This window comes from Epinephelus lanceolatus, chromosome 22 (assembly GCF_041903045.1).
Source record: "Epinephelus lanceolatus isolate andai-2023 chromosome 22, ASM4190304v1, whole genome shotgun sequence".
NCBI lineage: Eukaryota > Metazoa > Chordata > Actinopteri > Perciformes > Serranidae > Epinephelus > Epinephelus lanceolatus.
Window position 1 is genome coordinate 39,177,927 of NC_135755.1, and position 17,321 is coordinate 39,195,247.

A 17,321-nucleotide genomic window follows, 5' to 3' on the forward strand; every position below is an offset into this window, starting at 1 on the left:
TAGAAATACTTGACTTTATCTAAATGGAAATGACACAGAGTGGGTACAGTGTACAGTATATGCAGACCTTATCTGTTGTACTTCACCTAAATAATCTTCATATCATAAGAGGTACGCTGGTCTTACCTGCTTTGTTCTATTCAGTATTTGTGAAATTGATTCCAGGTAGCATTAAACTGCTTCAGCTGTTGAGCGCACCAAATGTGATCTGATTGCTAAGTGTTGGGTATAGTTTAGTAGACATAGCTGCTCTCATGTCTCAAGATGTATATGGTCAATACTACAGTGTTGTACTTTTCAACTTGTTTGTCTGAAAACTGGTTCGCCTCTGTTATTTATTATTATTCAGCATTTGTGCATACGTTAAATCTGTCCGTGTATCTATTGCTGTCCTCCTACTGAGGCTGCAGCTTTACGTCTTTCTTGCTGATAAACTCTGCTGCTTAGATAACATACTGTACTGTCGGCTTGATATGGTAAAGAACTGTTATTTGGGACAGCGTGCAGAATTAATCTTGCCTTGTCTAAATTGACTTGCCATGCAGTACAGCACTGTGCACTCTGACAGACCAGGAGCTGAATCCCATTTATGTTTGATAATAGCAGAATATACATGAGCTGGCGGTACGGTGGAGGAGAATCCCTATAGTGGGATAAAATGGTCAAATCATGTAGATGCTTGTGTCTACATGTTTGTGCATGTGTGCATGTATACAAATGTGTGTAAATGTGTGTATGCATGAGTGTTTGTGAATGTGTGTGGGAAGAATTAAACCTTCATTAGGCAGCAAAAATACTGGGCCTTTATCCTCAGGGATTATCCTCCTAGTACTCCTATTAATACTCCTCTCGTCTCGTCTCGTCGTCCTCCGCTTATCTGGGTCCGGGTTGCGGGGGCAGCAGCCTCAGCAACGAAGTCCAGACAGTCCTTTCCCCAGCCACCTCCATCAGCTCTTGCGAGGGAACCCCCAGGTGTTCCCAGGCCAGCCGGATGATGTAATCCCTCCAGCGTGTCCTGGGGCAGCCCTGAGGTCTCCTCCCGGTTGGACATGCCCGAAACACCTCCCAAGGGAGGCGTCCGGGAGGCATCCTTACCAGATGCCCGAACCACCTCAACTGGCTCCTCTCGATGTGGAGGAGCAGCGGCTCTACTCCGAGTCCCTCCCAGATGTCCGAACTCCTCACCCTATCTCTAAGGCTGAGCCCAGCCACCCTGCGGAGGAAACTCATTTCGGCCGCTTGTACTCGCAATCTCGTTCTTTCGGTCACTACCCAGAGCTCGTGACCATAGGTGAGGGTTGGAACGTAGATCGACCGGTAAATTGAGAGCTTCGCTTTCTGGCTAAGCTCCCTCTTCACCACAACGGACCGGTTAAGCGTCCGCATCACTGCTGACGCCACCCCAATCCGCCTGTCAATCTCCCGCTCCATCCTACCCTCACTCGTGAACAAGATCCCGAGATACTTAAAACTCCTCCACCTGAGGCAGGACCTCCCCTCCGACCTGGAGTGGGCAATCCACCCTTTCCGGCTGAGGACCATGGCCTCAGACTTGGAGGTGCTGATTCTCATCCCAGCCGCTTCACACTCGGCTGCGAACCGTCCCAGCGAGAGCTGGAGGTCACTGTTCGATGGAGCTAGGAGGACCACGTCATCCGCAAATAGCAGGGACGAGATCCTCCCGTCACCGAACCTGACACCCTCCACCGCTCAGCTGCACCTAGAAATTCTGTCCATGAAAGTTATGAACAGAACTGGTGACAAAATGCAGCCCTGGCGGAGTCCAACCCTCACCGGGAACAGGTCCGACTTACTGCCAGCCACGCGAACCAGACTCGTGCTCCTTCGGTACAGGGAATGGATGGCCCTTAGCAGAGGGCCACCAACCCCATACTCCCGGAGCACCCCCCACAGGATGCCCCTGGGGACACGGTCGTAAGCCTTCTCCAAATCCACAAAACACATGTGGACTGGTTGAGCGAACTCCCATGCCCCCTCCAGCACCCTGGCGAGGGTAAAGAGCTGGTCCACGGTTCCGCGTCTGGGACGAAAACCACATTGCTCCTCCTCAATCTGAGGTTCAACTATCGACCGGAACCTCTTCTCCAGCACCCTGGCATAGACTTTACCAGGTAGGCTGAGGAGTGTGATCCCCCTGTAGTTGGATACACACCCTCTGGTCCCCTTTCTTTAAGATGGGGACCACCACCCCGGTCTGCCATTCCAGAGGCACTGCCCCCGATGTCCACGCAATGTTGCAGAGGCGTGTCAGCCAGGACAGCCCTACAACATCCAGAGCCTTGAGATATCCAGGGTGAATCTCGTCCACCCCTCGGGCTCCGCCGCGTAGTTCTTTCACTACCTCGGCGACTTCTGCCCCCAAAATTGGATGACCCGCCCCCGAGCCCCCGGCTCTGTTTCCTCACTGGAATACGTGTTGGTGGGATTGAGGAGCTCCTCAAAGTATTCCTTCCACCACCCGACAATGTTCCCAGTTGACGTCAGCAGCTCCCCGCCCCCACTGTAAACAGTGTGAGCAAGTTGCCCCCTTCCCCCCCTGAGGCGCCGGACGGTTTGCCAGAACCTCTTTGGAGCCGATCGATAGTCTTCCTCCATGGCCTCACCGAACTCCTCCCACGCCCGAGTTTTTGCCTCCACGACTGCCGCTGCTGCACTCTGCTTGGCCCGCCGGTACCCGTCAGCTGCTTCTGGAGACCCACAGACCAACCATGCCCTGTAGGCCTCCTTCTTCAGCCTGTCGGCGACCGCCGCCGCGACTGGCCCCCGCGGCTTTGCGGCCACAGCTCGCAGCAGCCGCCTCAACAATGGCAGAGCGGAACAAGGCCCATTTGGACTCAATGTTCCCCTCCGCCCTCGGAACGCGGTCGAAGCTCTCCCGGAGGTGGGAGTTGAAGATCATCTTGACAGGTTCTTCCGCCAGGCGTTCCCAGCAGACCCTCACTGCTTGTTTGGGCCTGCCAGGTCTGCGTGGCGTCCTACCCTGCCACCTGATCCAACTCACCACCAGGTGGTGATCAATTGACAGCTCTGCTCCTCTCTTCACCCGAGTGTCCAGAACATATGGTCGCAGGTCAAATGATACGACTACAAAGTCAGTCATTGACCTGCGACCTAGGCTGTCCTGGTGCCACGTGCACCGATGGACATCCTTATGCTCGAACATGGTGTTAGTTATGGCCAAACTGCGACCCGCACAGAAGTCCAATAACTGCACACCACTCGGGTTCAGATTGGGCAGGCCGTTCCTCCCAATCACGCCCCTCCAGGTCCTGCTGTCATTGTCCACCTGAGTGTTGAAGTCCCCCAGCAGAACAATGGAGTCCCCAGTTGGGGCACTGTCCAGCACCCATCCCAGGGACTCCAAAAAGGGCGGGTACTCTGAACTGCTGTTCGGCAAATAAGCGCAGACAACAGTCAGGACCCGTTCCCCGACCCGAAGGCGCAGGGAAGCAACCCTTTCGTCCACTGGGGTGAACCCCAACGTACAGGCAGAGAGTCTGGGGGTTATCAGAAAGCCCACCCCGGCCCTCCACCTCTCACCTGAAGCAACTCCAGCAAAGGAGAGAGTCCAACCCCTCTCGAGGTCTTGGGTTCCAGAGCCGGAACTATGTGTCGAGGTGAGGCCAACTATATCTAGCCAGTAGCACTCAATCTCTTCCACAAGCTCCGGCTCCTTCCCCGCCAGAGAGGTGACATTCCACGTCCCAAGAGCCAACTTCCATAGCCGAGGATCGGACCGCCAAGGCCCCCGCCTTGGTCTGCTGCCCGATCCACACTGCATCGAACCCTTCTGGATCCCTCTGCGGGTGGTGGGCCTGCAGGGGGACGAGCCCATGTAGCCGGTTCAGGCTGGGCCCGGCCGGACCCCATGGGCAAAGGCCCAGCCACCAGGCACTCGCCCACAGGCTCCAGCCCCAGGTCTGGCTCAAGGGCAGGGCCCTGGTAACCCTCCGGGCCAGGTACGCCAACTCTTGCTGTTTTCCGTCATGAAGGGTCTTTTGAACCGTTCTTCATCTGACCCTTGGCCTAGAACCAATCTGCCATGGGAAACCCTATCAGGGGCGAAATGCCCCCGACAGCACAAGCTCCTAGGGTCATTAGGGCACTCAAACTCCTCCACCACAATAAGGTGACGGTTCTCGGAGGAGTCCTAGTAATACTAACCCACTGATATCAGATGTGTGGACAGAGAACAATGGCATTTTGTTCACAGTTGTCAAAACCAGTTGCTTGAGAGAAGGACCTACAGGCACTACTTAGAGCTTAAAGAATACCTGTTGGCTATTATGCTTATTTTCAGGGTCATATTTGTAATAGTGGGGTCTAGTGGAATAGTTTTTTGTGCTTTAATGTAAAAAAACAAACAAACACTTTTTGTCCTTATACTGCCCATTGCTGCAGCATCTCAATCTGAAACACTGTGTTTGGGCTTATGTCCTGCCTTGCTTAGGGCGTGTATCAGAAACATCACGCCCCTTACCTTAACTGAGTTTCATCTCGGGTGGCTACATGAGCTGCTAAAAACCCACTATGGCTAAGATAACAACAGCGGCCATTCACTCTCATCAGTCTGAGTGAAGAAACACAAGCTGATAAACTCCAAACCACCTTCACAACAAAGACTGGAGCAGGACGTTTCACAGTGGTAAGTTTTTTGTTTTGTAGCTGTCTTATATTTCAGCTGTAACATGAAAACTGTAACTTATCTGTTCCTTTGACTGAAGTTGAAAACGTCTGCTGCAGAGTACAAAAGGTTTCTAATAATATAGTCAATTACTACATTATGTGGAAATACCAACAGTAGCACTCAACTGTTATATGCAGTGGTGGTGTTTTTTAAATCTAAGCAGGCTTATCTATGATCAGACTAATGTAGCTTGTGTTGGGTAATAATACCAAAGTTATTATAAATTCAGCTACTAACACATTCCCCGGGAAAACCACACAGGTTTTAACTCATGAATTCAGCAATTTTACCACAGCAGTTTGAGATGACAGATTTCTGTACAGAAACAAATGCTTTTTTTTAAGCCCCTGAATTAGTAAAGCGTCTTTGAGTCCCTTGAAAAGCGCTATATAAGTATAATGTATTATTATTATGGTTAATAATAAAAATTACGAGTACATTCAGATGTCATGTTTACTGTAACATTCTACTAAAATGTAGCTGTATTTTATAATCAGCTCCACATTATGTTTGTAATCTAATTATGTACAATGTACCAATGTTTCACAGTTTCTCCTGTGATAACATCATTTTATATAAAATCACAGTTTCATAGTAAAACACTTCCTGGATCAGTATTTGTTCTATGCAGTAGTGGTGTCTCCTGAGTCTTTATTTGCTTACATATAAAACAGTATGCCTTGTCTCCTTTTTACTTATTAGGTTTTGGGGGAATGAACCAGGTTCCAGTTCATCCTACATGTCTGATACACCATCCAGGCCTAGGGCCTGACTGTTTGAATCCATATACCCTGCAGAACATCCACAACATTTACAGGTATGACTATGGACCCTTGAGACATAGAACTGAAGAAGAATAAATGTTTATGACATGTGATACAACTGCGTAAACTCAATTCTAAACACTGAGGTTTCATTATACCACAAACCCCATTAATAAAAAAATAACAACTTAGTCTTTTGTCAAAAGAACTTTGTTCTTAGCAAATGTAAAAATTGAAAACTACAAAAAACTTTGTAAATAATATAAAATAGATAGATACATAAATATAAACACTAATAGTGTCCAATACTTTCCATTCAGGCGTCCATCCCGTCTTGTGTTGTATTACGAATACGTCAGGAGTTTCCTGATCTGGCTCATCACTGTGTTGGCCTCCAGCTCCTCCTTGGCTGAAGTAAGAGATGTGTAAGGCTTTGGAATTGATTGATCGATAAGGCAACCACTTCCTCCTTTGAGGATCTCTCATACTGGGATGCCAGGTCCTTTGGGATGGGGCTTTTCTGCATCTCCTCAGCAAGTGGCACTAGGTTCTCAAACACCTCCACAAAGGTGAGCCTCATCAGATCATCTACATTCTGTAAAATATTGCAATTAGATATTGATTTCCTTGTGTTTTTAAATTAAGTGCTTCCCTGAATCCACCTGTCTTGTATATATTTTCAAGTATTGCCATAACTATTTCATATCTTTTCTCTGATATTATTATGTTGGTAATGAAAATAAAATTATTTACAAATGACTGTATGTAGGGTCTTTTTTACAGCCTTTGCTGAGGGTAAAACAAAACTAAAAGAAGACATTGTTGCTTTACTTTTCCAACATGAAAAACAAACAAACACACAAAAAAACCCTCTGCTAATAGCTCATAGTAACATACACAAAAAATATGAACTTATGAAATATCAGATTCCTCTCGCTCTGCCAGGGTTACATGTTGAGTCATAGGGTCTACTAGTTCTGTTTAAGTTTCTTAACTCAACATGAGGTTGCATAATTGGTTTGAAACCGATGCCGTTTATAGGTGTTGATGACAGCCTAAAGTCCAAATGAAAGAAAATATGTGTATGTATGTGTGTGTATGGATTCACTAACTGGTCGTTCACTTCTAAAGCTGCACTTACTCAAATTGATTTGAATATTGGACAAAAAACCTGTATCATATCATCACTGCCACATACTCCAGAAATATAATCTTCTTACTTTTGATAATTTCACAAAGTTCAAGTATGCCTGCGCAATATATAAAATCTTGAAAGGTTTAGCACCGCCCCCAATGTCTGTTTATGTTAAGCAGAATGAAAACATCAGCTACACGACCAGGGCCACCACACGAGGGGATTGTGTAATTCCGCTTATGCGTACCTCGTGTGGGCAGTCAGTACTTTCATTTGCAGGTAGCCACATCTGGAATAGTACACCATCCATGATACGGGACTGTAACACATATGCCACTTTCAAAATAAATCTTAAGAAGTGGCTAAAAAGTACACAAATTTGTAACCACAGTTAATGAGTTGATGTACAATATATGTCTTTTTCTTTTCTCTCCTTTTTCTTTTATTTTATTCTATGGTTCTTTCTCTCCTTCTTTTTTGTGTTTAGTTACCATGCACTTTACAATATACTGACTCCTACAACCAATTAATCACAACTACAACAAGAACTATGAACTGGACCTTGCATTGTTGCAGTTTTACACTCCATCTACACACCCCAAACAGTCCCTGCTCCTCTAGCTGCTGTTTATTATTTATTTATCTATTTATTTCTTTTTTCTTTTTCTCCTTCTCTTTCTTATTTATTTATTTATTATTATTTATCTATCTCTCTTTTTTTTTTTTTGCTGGTCTCAGGCTCAAATGTTTACCATGTACTTTGTAAAGTAACAGCTCTTGGAAAATAGCTCTACAGCACTTTAATTTCTAGTGTTTTACATTACTCCAGCACTTTAACCCCCAATGTCTCTACATCTATTACTGTCATCTATCAAATTCACTCAAATTCAAAATACTGCTGCGAGTTGTGTCCGCCACCCCTCCCCTACAGATTCGAGGTTGCTGGACAGCGGCACGCTGGAGACTGATTTGTTTGCCCACAGGCGGTTGCCGTGGCAGGGCCGCGTCGCCGCGTCCTTGATCTTCGGTTTTCCAGTGGACCGTTCGAGCAAGTCCGGCTTCTCTGCTGCTAATGCTGCTGCCGGGATACAGCGGAGGAGGAGCCGGCTGCTAATGCTATGTACCAGGACACTGCTAATGCTGCTTGCCGTGCTGCTGTAGCTCATGCTGCTGTAGCTCAGTCGTAACTGTAACTGATGCTGAGACTCCACTGACTGCATGACTGGTAGACGGCGGTGGGTGGCGCAACAGGCCAAAACACAAATTCAAAACATAAACATGATTGGCGGACTGTAAAAATGTTTTTTAAATGCGAATATTCTGGCTGTACTATTGTTGTCGGTGAGATCAGTATGTTTTATTAACATTATTCCATAGTCTCTGTGACATATTAGGATGATTTTATGACTATTTGCTTTAGATTTCTTACATATAGCTTCTTTAAGTGTTAAGACTTACCATTTCGAACTGCAGCCATGTCTTGACTGGACTTCTTTTGGAGTATAAAAACATTGCCGCTAATGCCCTTTTTTTCCTGTCGTGAGGAGTGGAAGGTGTGCTGGTGGATGCACAACGCTTGTAAGTTGTGCTGTTGTCCATGTTTTTCACTTTGACGAGACAGCGTTTTCGGTGGAACAGTCGCCATGGACGCAGAGCTTGCTGTTTCTGTAGGTACACATTTCCTGGGGACACTGCACGTCTCAGCCCCACCCCCTCCATTGTGATTGGCTAAAGCGCAGCATCGTTCAACCTCAAAGCCCCGCCCTCCCTCCCCTCTGTAGTTGTCTTTCACACAGGGCTGCCGACAGATTCTACAATGTAAATTGCAGAATCTGTCTTGAGAGATTAAAACGAGGGTAACTTGCACAATTTGAAAAGCTGAATTTAGTTACCACAGAAGTAATTCATCTCTGGCGTGTCACCTGAGAGCAAAACACCCTGCTGAACCCACCTCTACTGGGCCTCGCCAGTCCACACTGCAGGAGTGTGGTGCTCGTGGGTGATTAACGATACCTGTGTTTGAAAAATTAACTAATTCTTTGGTTACTTGGATAGTTAAAAACTGCCGGCCAATTAGCATAGTAGAAGATGACGGACATCGCATTTCATTGATAATGACTGGACTCTACAGTCGTTTGCACTAACTGTGAGTAAAACTGAAGAGCGACACTATGCTGAAGCATATGCTGACCATTTTCTGGATGTTGCAAATGAATGGAAAATCAAGGAAAAGTTAACCACACTTGGCACTGACAGTGCTCGTAACATGGTTGTAGCTGCCAGACTACTTCCATTTGACCACCTGCCCTGCACGGCCCACATTCTGCAAAGAACGGTCACAGTGGATTTGAAAGTGTTCTGGCCAAGTTTTGCAAGATTGTCGGGCACTTTAAGCATAGTCCATCAAACGCTCAGGAATTAAAGGAACAGCAAGTTGCACATGGACATGAGAAAGAATCACTCGCTCAGGACATTCCAACAAGATGGAAATCCACCCTAGAGATGGTCAAGCGGATCCAGAGAAAGAAATCTCCGCTGACCACAACCTCGGCGCAGCAAAACAGCAAGGTTGCCATGTTGACTGATGAGTGGCTTGCCAAACTGCAAAAGCAGGAGGGACTACTTGAACCTTACAGGTAAGTTATTTCTTTATTGTTTCTCCTCCGTGTGTTTGTATGGGTGCTGTTTCTGTCTCCCTGTTTCTCTCGGTTTCTTGTGAGTGTGTGTTTCCCTCCCTGTCCTGTGTGTCTGTGTTCTCCCTCTGTTCTCTCTCTGTCAGTAGAAGTGTCCGCACACTTCTACTTTTGCCGGACGCTGGAGCACAACGCAGCAATTCAGCACAGAGCAGATCGTGCGGGGCAGGAAGTCGTGGGACCTCGTGACTCCCGCTGTCCGGAGGAGCTGTACTGCTCCGCACAGCAAATGCAGCCGGTGGGTGTTGACGGCGGAGCACGCAGCAGATAACCAGCGCAGCTGTTCCGCAATGGACACGCATCCAGTGGAATTCTGGCTTAAGTGTTTTCCCAAAGATGAAAGGAGTGAGGTGTGGGCTTCAGTATGTGACTTTGTGATGGGAGAGACTCGTGCACACATCTGCTCAGACAACAGAGGAACCATCACCAAAGAAGAGCAGGATGTCCATCTGCTTGCTGGGTTCTTCAGATACGGATATAAAGGAAGAGGAGGAGTCCATAGAGCTTTGTCTGGATCTCTACAAAGCAGAACCCAAAATGGACCAATGATGGTTAAAGAGGGAAGGAGCACATGCCAGGCCACTGCACGCAAGTACCTGTCAACCCCTGGGGGTGATGGGGGGTGTTGTGGGGAGATGCTACGCGAGTGGTTACGTCAGTCAGAGGCCTCCACGTGGGGAAGACAGACAGGACAGGAGAAAACTCCGATCAATCATTGCATTCAGCCCGAATGCAATGATTGGTCTGAGTTTTCTTAGATCCATATGAGAATGGTATGATTATGAGTTTTTGTTTCTGGTGGAATTCACTTACATTTTAGTGTGCCATCAGCTCGTGCGCACAAGATAAGCTAAATCGAGCGCATGAGATACTAAAACGTGCGCTTGACATACAATTATTTCCCACACTGAAAGCTCAGACAGGTCACTGTCTGAGTCAGTACCATGGCTGTGTACTATTTATAGACGAGGTATTGGCTCTCTGCCAAGTTTTCCAGCGCATCCGCTTGAATGAATTTTTGTTGGGAGGGGCGGGGGAAGCACGCACACTTATCAATGATTAAGGATTTGATTTGAAGTTATTTTATAATAACATGCAGTTATAAGAGAACTACAATGTTTTGTTAAGAAAATGAAACTTTGATAACTAAATCAAGCCATTTAAGGAACAATATAACCCTGTCTGCAGGGATGAACGGACCGCATGATGGGGTCAAACGGATCATGTGCATAATTAACCACAAAACAAGCAAATACTTCATCCTAATGACATATAACACTCATTATGCTTCAGCTAAAACCTCTAAGCAAATGACCATGTTGAATTGAAATTAGTTTATCATGTTAAATGTCCGCAATTGTATGAAATTGCTCCAATGTGTTAACCAATCTTTGTGCATAATCACACAGCCTGATATGCCCTGCAAACACAGTGGGACTATTTTCTGAAAGCACAGAGCAAAGAAATGTCTTTTTTTCTCCCCCGGTCTGCTGTCAGCACGAGCAGGGATTTCAGCACCATGGACAGCGCGCGTACAAAGACCTGACAAGTGTCTCCTTTAAATGTGTTTGCTGCTAGAGAAATTATACATAATAAATGAAGACAGTAACATATTTTCAATAAAAAACAATCAGTTGAACATTCATTTCAAGCTTTTATACTATAGCTAATTTCGGAATTGTGCGAGTGATGGAGAGCGGGCGGCAGTGTTTGATGCAGGAAACTTGATATGGACTTGAAAATCAATTTCGGAGTGGGGGGGTTTCGGAATGGAGGGCTGTCCCCTGTTGGAACATTGTGTGCGCACAGCCCTTCACCACCTGGCTCCTAAAATAAACACCTGTTTTATTAAATAATCATGCTTCCGTGTTGTGCCATTCAAATAACAAGAATTGCGGTTTAATACTCTTAATTATAACAGCCAGCTTATTGAAAAATGTCGGGTGTCTCCTCAACATCTCCTCAACAGTTCAAACTCTGCAGCCTCTGCTCCTGCTCTACTCAGAGCAGGTGTGTTTGGGGGTGTGGCTCAGTGGCACTCTGTGCCATGCTAATTTGTACATTTTTAGGAAATAATTTTGCGAAAGTAAAGGCAGGGAATTCAAACTTAGCAGACCTTATAGAGGCAGGAAAATGCTGAATAACACAATAAAGAAGAGGGAAAACCCCAAAAAGCTTAATAGGTCTCCTTTAACAGTCAAATATAAGACTATAAAGAAAAAAACTGTTATAAAGTAGGAGATCTCTTTTAAAAAAGTACTCATTTAGCATTTCACTCCTATAACACTGTCACACCCACAGTGGACATTATAAAAAAAAAAAGATCAGAATCAGTGCAGCAGAACCAAAGGTCTTAACTGACTAATGTCCCCATTCTCTGGTCATACTTTTGCCTTCTTGGGTGCGCTCCAAATCTCTGTCCACCAAAACATCCTGCTTTTAAAAAACTTTCTGCAGTACTGATTTTGAACTTGTAACTGGGTTAGCACTGCACTTCTTGAACATTGGTGGACTATTGCAAACTGGTCTCACTCCATAGTCGTCGAAATCCAGCACTTGAGAAGTGACTTCTGGCCTCAGGCACCAACAAAAAAAGCCGCCCCTTCTCATCAGCATGACACACAGCTGGTCGCCGTTATAGTTTAACAGCACCCAGCGACATCAAGGGGAAATGTCACAGGACAAGAGCAAAAGTTAGAGGTAAAAGTCCTAGTTGGGGCAGACAGGAGGGTTGGTAGATGGGTCCAACAACCACTGACTTTCAACAGGGTAAGATTGTAAAGGCAAACCATGTTCTTTTCTCCTAAACCCAACCATGTGCTTTTGTTGCCCAAACCCAACCACGTGCATGTGTCTGCTAAAAGTAGTGTGGCATCTGCAATGTCCCGTGGGTACCCCAGGTTGCACTACGTTGCAGAAAGCCTTTGGGCTTGGCACAAGAACCACTGTGGTAAGTGGCTGGCAGCCACTGGTTCAGATGAATCTGGGGCGAGGAGGTTGGTCAGCAGGTGCTGATCTACTTCGTTCTGATTACTCGCTGATAATAATGGTGAAAACAATATCGTTGGCTGTTCGATATTGTTGTAAAAGTTATTATTAATGCGCAAAAATGTTGAAAACACTGGAGATAAAAGAAAACTGGATCAGCAAAATTTAAAAGTTTAAAATAATTTTGATTGTGAGCACAAAAAGTTACGCATGAGCTAAATAAAGTAAAAACGAAAGAGCGTATGTAAACATAACAGCAAGAGACTAAAAATGAAGAAGAGCGCAACACGAGAGTATACAAAAAGCAGAAATTACAAAAGGCTGGAAAATACAAGAAGCAAGAAAGTAACAAGAGTAACAAGAGGAATAAAACAAGAGGAATCACAAGAGCGCACAAGAGAGACAAGAGAGCGAGCTGTGCCGAGCGCACACGTATTTATCTGGCCAAAGTGGGCGGATTTGATAAGGCAGCCTCTCTCCAGTTAAAAAATATAGTCTCATCGTGTTATTTTGGAGGAAACTTAATGCCTTTCTTATACGAGATCGTATACTTTGATGTTGATGTTACGCGCAATGGACACATACTCTTCCCATTATGGTCAAAATTGATTCTTAACATCCAATTAAAAATACAAATTAACATTAAATCAAAATACAGATATTATGCCGCGGTATCAACTAGGCTACTTCAAATACACACACCCTAGACTAACCTATAGTGGCAATATATAATGAAAAACAAAATGAAGAAAGCACATATTCATGCAAACAAGCTGATCAATAATCCCCAATTATATCTTAATTCAAACTATAAAATTGACTTCCTTATCCGAACTCTTCTTAACCCCTCGTCTAACAGGGAGCCATACTGCCATCTTGTGGCGGAGTTAACAGTTGAAATTGAAATTGAATTTTGCAACTTATCAATCTTTTGTTTTACAGGGTTAAAGCAAAGTATCATTCAGATAGAAACATGATTATGCACGTGTACAAGTTTAGGACATAGCAAAGCAACCAACAAAGAGGAACAAAATGAATAATCTCACTTCCAACAGACATTTCAATTTTGTCACACAGAAACATTTGGTAAGAGAGGGGATGGCGTGATTCCCTAGGGTGACAGGAAGGGACAGGATGTGGGGGAGAAAAGAAGCATTGTCTTAAGATCCTAGCAGGGCTGTTAATCAAGGCGTTGCCTCAGGGCGGAGGATGGGAGTAGGAGGAGGGGAACTCTCTCTTGCAGCAGTTTTCATATCAGAGCAGCTGAATATCACTCAGCTCAACAACCAACATGGACCACCATCTAAAATGGTGGCATAAGTTGTTTTCAGGTTGTTTGCTTTAGCATGCTTCCTCAGCTTTCCTCTGTAACACTTGGTGGCTTCGAGTGTGGACATATTAGAATTGGCATATTTCAGTATTTTAAGTCAAATAAAACATGTGTTCAAACACATACACTTTGTTAACGTTGCTGTCTGCTCAGAGCTGATGTGTGGAGCATAGATGACAGCGCCGCATGTGGGTAGTGTGTTGTGTTAGTGTATTGAACACACTGATCGCAGCGGTGCCTGGATGGGGTGACGTGTGTGGTTGTGCTGCTGCCGTGGTCCTGCCTGATGCCTCCTAGTGCTGCTGTTATCATTAGTCATACTTCTACTATTATTATACACATATGATTATTGTCAGATACATATACTATCATATATTAATATATACCATCAGCATATTGTACCATGATAGCCGTTATTATTATTTTTCCTTATCCACTGTGAGGGTCCAAAAGACAGAGGGATGTCATATGCTGTTAAGCCCTCTGAGGCAAATTGTTATTTGTGATATTGGGCTTCATAAATAAAATTGATTGATTGATATTAAGCCCTATATTCAGTGTTCAGTTCAGTGGTGGTGACACTTACTATGTACTCATTCACAAGCTTTTCAGGGTCTTCATTGAGATACACAGCTAGCGCTTGTAGGCTGCAAGCTGTCCTGGTTGCGATGGTGTCGTTCTGCAAAACACAACAGGAAATATACTCTATTTATCCATTTCAGCTACAGACTGAAGCTCTGCTACTGCTTTGACTAAGGCTGTACCTGAATCAGAATTTTGTCAGTCAAATCAGATTTGGCTGTTTAATACGAATCTTCAACATCAATCTCAAATAAAAAAAATGAATGAATAAAATAAATAAATACTCAACTTAAGGAAATCTCACTCAGCAGCAGGGTGTCCAGCTGATGATTCAAATTGTTGACTTTCAGGGGGTAGCCCTAGCTTTGACTAACTGAAGCCCTTGTTCAACAATATTGTGTACTGCTTGAAATATTTCCAAGTATGGGCACCCTGGCAGAACACCTGTTGGAGCACGTACCACACATTAAGTGAGTTCGTACCACAGCAGCCTGGGTTCGAATCCGACCACAGGCCCTTTGCTAAATGTCATCCCCTCTCTCTCCCCTGCTTTCCTCTCTCCCTCTATCATGACTATCCAATAAAAAGCATAAATGCCAAGAAAAATGGTCTTTGTATATATGCTGTCAACTTGAAGTAAGCATAGATTTTTTCAAAAAAAATTTAAACTAGTTTAAATAGTTGTCTCACTGTGTAGACCCCCCAGGAAAACGCAATTCTGCGATCGCGCTGTCTTCCGCTGATTTCACGTCTTGTTGCAGATTCCTGGACCTGCCGCGGATTTCTGGACCTACCGCGGAATAGTGCAGAAATTATACTGTAGATGTGTTGTAGTAACAAATATGACCACTGAAAGGCACTGTCGCGTAGATGGCAATGTAAAGAGAGTCTGTGAAAACAGAAATGGTGCATTTACAGAAGAAGAAGAAGGAAATGGTGTGTTTGCCGGCGTAGTTGCTGTATGGTGAAAAGTAGATGGAGATGCACCTCAACAATCGAGTTAAATGGAATGTTTTCTCTAACCAGATCCCCCTGCCCAACTAATAAGTCGAAACTGGGCAAGGTATCAGCAGCTGAAAGAGCCCGGGAATTTAAAGAATTTCACAAGGATGGAGGCAAGCTGTTTTGCACAACATGTAACAAAGTCATTGATCACAGACACAAATCTACAATCACTTGGCAGGTTGGCAAAGAGGTACAAGGACTGTGTCACTAACTCAACAGATGTGGAGAGGTCCAACAGTATTTACAAACTGGTGCTATCATCCAGGAGACGCTCACTGGCTGAGTCCAACATCAAGGCACTGGTGTTCCTCTACTTTAATCTAAAAGTGCATTGTGCAACTTAATCAGATAGTGAGGATGATGAAATTTAGTAGGCATCTGCCATTTAGCTCAGAGTGATGGGTGGACTGTGTGAAAATTGTGACATTGGGTAAACCTTTTGAGACACAGAGATACATATTATTTTGTTCTGTTACAAAATTGTGACCCCAGTTCAGTGACACTGTGTGCACTTTTTTATGCCATAGTATTTGATTGCTTCATATACTATGTACTAGCTTCAGTATTATTATTTTCTTTATTATGTTAATGCTTAATGCCAGTAAAATAGTCTCAACTACTAGGTTCCACAATGTTTTACTGTTTTAGAATGGTATTGCAATTATTTGTATGTATTTTATAGGAAGTTTTTTGGATTACTGTATGAAAACACTAATTTTAGGTAGTTTTTTTAATGTCCACAGAATACTGTGGAATATTAACTTTCATGCCACGGAATCAAGTACTGTCCTCCGTGGAATCAAGCCTTTTTCTCCGCGGGATGATGGGGGGTCTAACTGTGTTTCTCCTGGGGGTTATCCACAGCAATTGAGGTATCTACTATGCAAGCAGTAGAGCCTAGACCGCTACAACAGTTGCACCCTACATTGGTATGACTGAAAATAAAAATTACTGTAATTATATACAAACCTGGTTAATGACAGCCATGATGTTGGTGATTTTGCGTCCTGCTGCTCCTCCTTTCTTCTGGAACACTCTGGACAACTTGTCAGAGTAGTGGTCCTACTGTGACATAAACTGAGCGGGACCGTGGTAATGTGGGTGAACTCTGTGCTTGCCTAGGCACGTGTTTTAATGAGACAAAACCACAGAAAGTACAGAGAAAAGTTAAAACACGGCTTAAAATGTATAAGTCTGCCAAAATAATACTAAACAGGTTAAGCCTTAAAGTTGAGTTAGATCTGGGCAATATTGACAAAGTCAAATGTCACAGTGTTTTTGACCAAATACCAGAAATAGCATTATTGTCACGATATTGCGGGGGTGACCGTTGGTGCCTTCACAAAATATCAATGAGATTTCTGATTTAAAAAAAAAAAAACATCAGTAATGCCTGTATAATAGCTAAGTGGGTAAAGGCAAATAATAGAACAGCTAGAACAGTCTGGTTAGTTCAGAAAATGACATTGTTTTACTGTAATGCAGCCTTTAAAACCAGGAAAAGACAACACTCTCATATAACGATAACCTATAATACTGATATATTTCCCAGCCCTAACTTAAATTTTGAATACCCATATAGTCATACCATGTGTCAATTCACTCAGGGCCGAATTCACAAAAAGATTGCGTGGCTTTTGCGGTCGCTAAACCGGTAAAAATGGAGCAAACAGATACCGTCTAATTCACAAAGCACGCACAGAGGGTGAAATGCTCCACTAACTGCGCTGCCAAGCAGATTACGTCTCGGTGCTCCAGTGTTATTTGCAAACTGGCCGCTCCTCTGTGGAAGCCTCTTGCCCAGACTTTCCAGTGATCGTGGCAGCAGTGATCATCTGTTAAATCAGTCTGTAAATAATATTTTGACATTATTATTATAATCATTATTACTTTAATGGCATCCAAAGATGTTGATGCATTGAACAGGTGACAGTCTGCAGCCCTTCTCAAAACGCACTTCTGTCACGCACTTCAAAAGCAACTTTCAATAATTTATTTTACGAAACAGGGGAAACAAACATGAACAAAAATGGTTCCATAATTCATATTAAATTCAAACGATAATGAAAAAACAGCTACAAGTGAGAGGGAATAGTGATAAAGTGGTCAAACTTGG

General features: G+C 44.2%; 1 protein-coding gene across 1 annotated transcript in view; it reads left to right on the forward strand.

Annotated features, from left to right (window-relative positions):
• sorcs2 (sortilin-related VPS10 domain containing receptor 2) overlaps positions 1-17,321 on the forward strand; it is a 1,194,681-nt gene that overhangs the window by 951,331 nt on the left and 226,029 nt on the right. The gene's annotated exons all lie outside the window — the stretch shown is intronic.